The following is a 6,171-nucleotide window of genomic DNA, read 5'->3' as shown; positions in this document are numbered from 1 at the left end:
TAAACCATGGGTTATTATATTCCTTCTTATTTTTTCCCTTTACTGTTGATATAAATCTCTCTTCGGCCTCCTGGCATTTCTGTATGACTAGGTCCATCATATCTTGGACAGTTTTTCTCTAATTTCTTCCTCCCACTGCACTTCACCCAGATAGTCCCATATCCTCTTATAGTCCCCTTTCCTGTAGTCAACTCTCCTTTCCCAGATCTCTTGTCCCATGGTCATAAGTTTGAATTCCAACATGTAGTCAAAGACTAGGACACAATGGTCACTGGCCCCTAGAGGTATTTCATGCTCTAAATTCTCGATATCTTCTACGTTCTGGGTGAAAATCAAGTCTAATAGGCTCTGTGCATCTCCTCCTCTTTCCCTTGTGTCTTCCTTCACATGTTGTGTTAGGAAATTCCTGTCAATAACATCTACTAATTTTGCTCCCCACGTTTCGGCCCCTCCATGGGGATTCCTTGATTCCCAATCTATCTCTCCATGATTTAGGTCCCCCATGACCAGCAGCTTCACTCTCATTCTATGCGCTATAGTCGCTGCCTTCTGCAGTTCATCTATACATGTCTTGTTGCTGTCCTCGTACTCCTGCCTGGGCCTTCTACTGTTTGGTGGGGGATTGTAGAGTATCAAGATCACAATCTTCTTCCCATCCACTGTCAGAGTTCCATGTATGAAGTTTGTGCTTTCATTGGTAACCCGATTTCCCAGGTCTTCAAACCTTCCATTTCCGCTTTATTAGGAGTGCCACTCCCCCTCCCTGTCTCTGTGTCCTCTCTTTTCTTATCACCTGGTGCCCCTCTGGAAAGATTGCATCCGAGATCATGCCATTTATTTTAGTTTCCACTATTGCCACTATGTCTGGGTCTGCCTCACTAACTCTTTCTTTTATCTCTTCTGCTTTATTAGAAGTGTGTGTGCGTGTGTGTGTGTGTGTGTGTGTGTGTGTGTGTGTGTGTGTGTGTGTGTGTGTGTGTGTGTGTGTGTGTGTGTGTGTGTGTGTGTGTACTCACCTATTTGTACTCACCTATTTGTGCTTTGTGGTTGCGGGGGTTGAGCTTTGGCTCTTTGGTCCCGCCTCTCAACTGTCAATCAACTGGTGTACAGATTCCTGAGCCTACTGGGCTCTATCATATCTACATTTAAAACTGTGTATGGAGTCAGCCTCCACCACATCACTGCCTAATGCATTCCATCCGTTAACTACTCTGACACTGAAAAAGTTCCTTCTAACGTCTCTGTGGCTCATGTGAGTACTCAGTTTCCACCTGTGTCCCCTTGTTCGCGTCCCACCAGTGTTGAATAGTTTATCCTTGTTTACCCGGTCGATTCCTCTGAGGATTTTGTAGGTTGTGATCATGTCTACCATATATGATCATATCTGATCATACGTGTGTGTGTGTGTGTGGGTGTGTGTGTGTGTGTGTGTGTGTGTGTGGGTGTGTGTGTACTCACCTAGTTGTACTCACCTAGTTGTGCTTGCGGGGGTTGAGCTCTGTCTCTTTGGTCCCGCCTCTCAACCGTCAATCAACTGGTGTACAGATTCCTGAGCCTATTGGGCTCTATCATATCTACACTTGAAACTGTGTATGGAGTCAGCCTCCACCACATTGCTTCCTAATGCATTCCATTTGTCAACCACTCTGACACTAAAAAAGTTCTTTTTAATATCCCTGTGGCTCATTTGGGCGCTCAGTTTCCACCTGTGTCCCCTTGTGCGTGTGCCCCTTGTGTTAAATAGCCTGTCTTTATCTACCCTATCAGTTCCCTTGAGAATCTTGAATGTAGTGATCATGTCCCCCCTAACTCTTCTGTCTTCCAGCGAAGTGAGGTTCAATTCCCGCAGTCTCTCCTCGTAGCTCATACCTCTCAGCTCGGGTACTAGTCTGGTGGCAAATCTTTGAACCTTTTCCAGTTTAGTCTTATCCTTGACTAGATATGGACACCATGCTGGGGCTGCATACTCCAGAATTGGCCTGACACATGTGGTATACAAAGTTCTGAATGATTCTTTACACAAATTTCTGAATGCCGTTCGTATGTTGGCCAGCCTGGCATATGCCGCTGATGTTATCCTCTTGATATGTGCTGCAGGAGACAGGTCTGGCGTGATATCAACTCCCAAGTCTTTTTCTTTCTCTGACTCCTGAAGGATTTCCTCTCCCAGATGATACCGTGTATTTGGCCTCCTGCTCCCTACACCTATCTTCATTACATTACATTTGGTTGGGTTGAACTCTAACAACCACTTGTTAGACCATTCCTTCAGTTTGTCTAGGTCTTCTTGAAGCCTCAAACAGTCCTCTTCTGTCTTAATCCTTCTCATAATTTTGGCATCGTCCGCAAACATTGAGAGAAATGAATCTATACCCTCTGGGAGATCATTTACATATATCAGAAACAAGATAGGACCGAGTACAGAGCCCTGTGGGACTCCACTGGTGACTTCACGCCAATCGGAGGTCTCACCCCTCACTGTAACTCTCTGCTTCCTGTTGCTTAGGTACTCTCTTATCCACTGGAGCACCTTACCAGCTACACCTGCCTGTCTCCAGCTTATGTACCAGCCTCTTATGCGGTACTGTGTCAAAGGCTTTCCGACAATCCAAGAAAATGTAGTCCGCCCAGCCCTCTCTTTCTTGCTTAATCTGTGTCACCTGGTCATAGAATTCTATTAAGCCAGTCAGGCAAGATTTACCCTCCCTGAACCCATGTTGTCGATTTGTCACGAAGTCCCTTCTCTCCAGATGTGCTACCAGGTTTTTTCTCACGATCTTCTCCATCACCTTGCATGGTATACAAGTCAAGGACACTGGCCTGTAGTTCAGTGCCTCTTGTCTGTCGCCCTTTTTGTATATTGGGACCACATTCGCCGTCTTCCATATTTCTGGTAGGTCTCCCGTCTCCAGTGACTTACTATACACTATGGAGAGTGGCAAGCAAAGTGCCTCTGCACACTCTTTCAGTACCCATGGCGAGATCCCATCTGGACCAACAGCCTTTCTAACATCCAGATCCAGCATGTGTGTGTGTGTATTCACCTATTTGTGCTTGCGGGGGTTGAGCTTTGGCTCTTTGGTCCCGCCTCTCAACTGTCAATCAACTGGTGTACAGATTCCTGAGCCTACTGGGCTCTATCATATCTACATTTAAAACTGTGTATGGAGTCAGCCTCCACCACATCACTGCCTAGTGCATTCCATCCGTTAACTACTCTGACACTGAAAAAGTTCCTTCTAATGTCTCTGTGGCTCATGTGGGTACTCAGTTTCCACCTGTGTCCCCTTGTTCGCGTCCCACCAGTGTTGAATAGTTTATCCTTGTTTACCCGGTCGATTCCTCTGAGGATTTTGTAGGTTGTGATCATGTCTCCCCTTACTCTTCTGTCTTCCAGTGTCGTAAGGTGCATTTCCCGCAGCCTTTCCTCGTAACTCATGCCTCTTAGTTCTGGGACTAGTCTAGTGGCATACCTTTGGACTTTTTCCAGCTTCGTCTTGTGCTTGACAAGGTACGGGCTCCATGCTGGGGCCGCATACTCCAGGATTGGTCTTACATATGTGGTGTACAAGATTCTGAATGATTCCTTACACAGGTTCCTGAACGCTGTTCTGATGTTAGCCAGCCTCGCATATGCCGCAGACGTTATTCTTTTTATGTGGGCTTCAGGAGACAGGTTTGGTGTGATATCAACTCCTAGATCTTTCTCTCTGTTCGTTTCATTAAGTACTTCATCTCCTAATCTGTATCCTGTGTCTGGCCTCCTATTTCCACTGCCTAGTTTCATTACTTTGCATTTACTCGGGTTGAACTTCAACAGCCATTTGTTGGACCATTCACTCAGTCTATCCAGGTCATCTTGTAGCCTCCTACTATCATCCTCTGTTTCAACCCTCCTCATAATTTTTGCATCGTCGGCAAACATTGAGAGGAACGAATCTATACCCTCTGGGAGATCATTTACATATACCAGAAACAGTATAGGTCCAAGGACTGACCCCTGCGTGACTCCACTTGTGACGTCTCGCCAATCTGAGACCTCACCCCTCACACAGACTCGTTGTCTCCTGTTGCTTAGGTACTCCTCTATCCACCGGAGTACCTTCCCTCTCACTCCAGCCTGCATCTCCAACTTTCGCACTAGCCTCTTGTGTGGCACTGTATCAAAGGCTTTCTGACAATCCAAAAATATGCAGTCTGCCCACCCTTCTCTTTCTTGCCTTATTTTTGTTGCCTGGTCGTAGAATTCAAGTAACCCTGTGAGGCAGGACCTGCCATCCCTGAACCCATGTTGATGCTGTGTTACAAAGTTCCTTCGCTCCAGATGCTCCACTAGTTTTTTTCGCACAATCTTCTCCATCAGCTTGCATAGTATGCAGGTTAGGGACACAGGCCTGAAGTTCAGTGCCTCCTGTCTATCCCCTTTCTTGTATATCGGGACTACGTTAGCTGCTTTCCAAATATCTGGCAGTTCCCCTGTTGCCAGTGATTTGTTATACACTATGGAGAGTGGTAGGCTCAGTTCTCTTGCTCCTTCCTTTAGAACCCAAGGGGAGATTCCATCTGGGCCTATAGCCTTCATCACGTCCAACTCTAGTAAACACTTCCTTACTTCCCCACTGGTAATCTCAAACTCTTCCAGTGGTTCCTGGTTAGCTATTCCCTCACTTACCTCTGGAATTTCTCCTTGCTCTAAGGTGAAGACCTCCTGGAATTTCTTATTCAATTCCTCACACACTTCCTTGTCATTTGTAGTGAATCCTTCCGCCCCTATCCTTAATCTCATAACCTGTTCCTTTACTGTTGTCTTTCTCCTAATGTGGCTATGCAACAATTTAGGCTGAGTCTTTGCCTTGCTTGCGATGTCATTTTCGTATTGTCTTTCTGCCTCTCTTCTCATCCTGACATATTCATTCCTGGCATTCTGGTATCTTTCTCTGCTCTCCAGTGTCCTGTTATTCCTATAGTTTCTCCATGCTCTTTTACTTTGCTGCTTAGCTAGCCTACATCTTTGATTAAACCATGGGTTTCTCATCTTCATTTATCTGTTTTCCTTTTGGACTGGGACAAACTTGTTTGCTGCGTCCTTGCACTTCTGCGTGATGTAATCCATCATATCTTGGGCCGTCTTTCCCCTGAGCTCTGTTTCCCATGCTATATCTGTTAGGAATTTTCTTATCCCCTCATAGTTTCCCTTTCGGTATGCTAACCTTTTGGTTTCGGTATCCCTCCTCGAGTTTAATAACCCTTCTTCAATCAAGTACTCAAACACCAGTACACTGTGGTCGCTCATTCCTACTGGGTCCTCAAAACCGATTCCTCTTATGTCGGAGTCGTTCAGAGTGAAGACTAGGTCGAGTCTCGCTGGTTCGTCATTGCCTCTCATCCTTGTGGGTTCTCCGACATGCTGGGTTAAAAAGTTGCTTGTCACCACCTCCAATAGTTTGGCTCTCCACGTATCCTCGCCTCCATGCGGTTCCTTGTTCTCCCAGTCAATCTTTCCGTGATTGAAGTCGCCCATGATGAGCATGTGGGATCTATTTCTACAGGCAGCAGAGGCTGCCCTCTCAATTATAGTGTTAACTGCCTTGTTGTTGTTTTCATACTCTTGACTGGGTCTTCTGTCATTTGGTGGAGGGTTGTATATTACTGCTACTACTATTCTTGGTCCTCCCATTGTTATGGTGCCTGCTATGTAGTCTCTGAACTCCTCACAGCCCGGGATGGCCATCTCCTTAAAACTCCATTCCCTTCTCATGAGTAGGGCCACTCCGCCTCCTCCCCTACCTTCCCTCTCTTTCCTTATTACTGTATACTCCTGGGAAAACACGGCATTCGTTATGATTCCAGAGAGTTTTGTTTCAGTGAGTCCGATTATATCTGGGTTAACTTCTTGTGCTCTTTCCCTTAGTTCACTTGTCTTGCTTGTGATCCCATCTATGTTCGAGTACATCACCCTGAAACTGACTCTCTTCTGCTTCTTTTCTGGGGGGGACCTTTGGGATCTGGGGTGAGTGGGAGCTGGGGGGACCTGGCACGGGGGGATTGGTGGAGGAGGGAGGGCTTGGGGTGGTGGGGGAGAGGGGGAGGGTACAGGGGGTGGATAAGAGGGGGAGGGTACAGGGGGTGGATAAGAGGGGGAGGGTACAGGGGGTGGATAAGAGGGGGAGG

The sequence above is a fragment of the Procambarus clarkii genome, chromosome 58 (genome assembly GCF_040958095.1).
Source record: "Procambarus clarkii isolate CNS0578487 chromosome 58, FALCON_Pclarkii_2.0, whole genome shotgun sequence".
NCBI lineage: Eukaryota > Metazoa > Arthropoda > Malacostraca > Decapoda > Cambaridae > Procambarus > Procambarus clarkii.
This window is presented reverse-complemented; position numbering follows the sequence as displayed.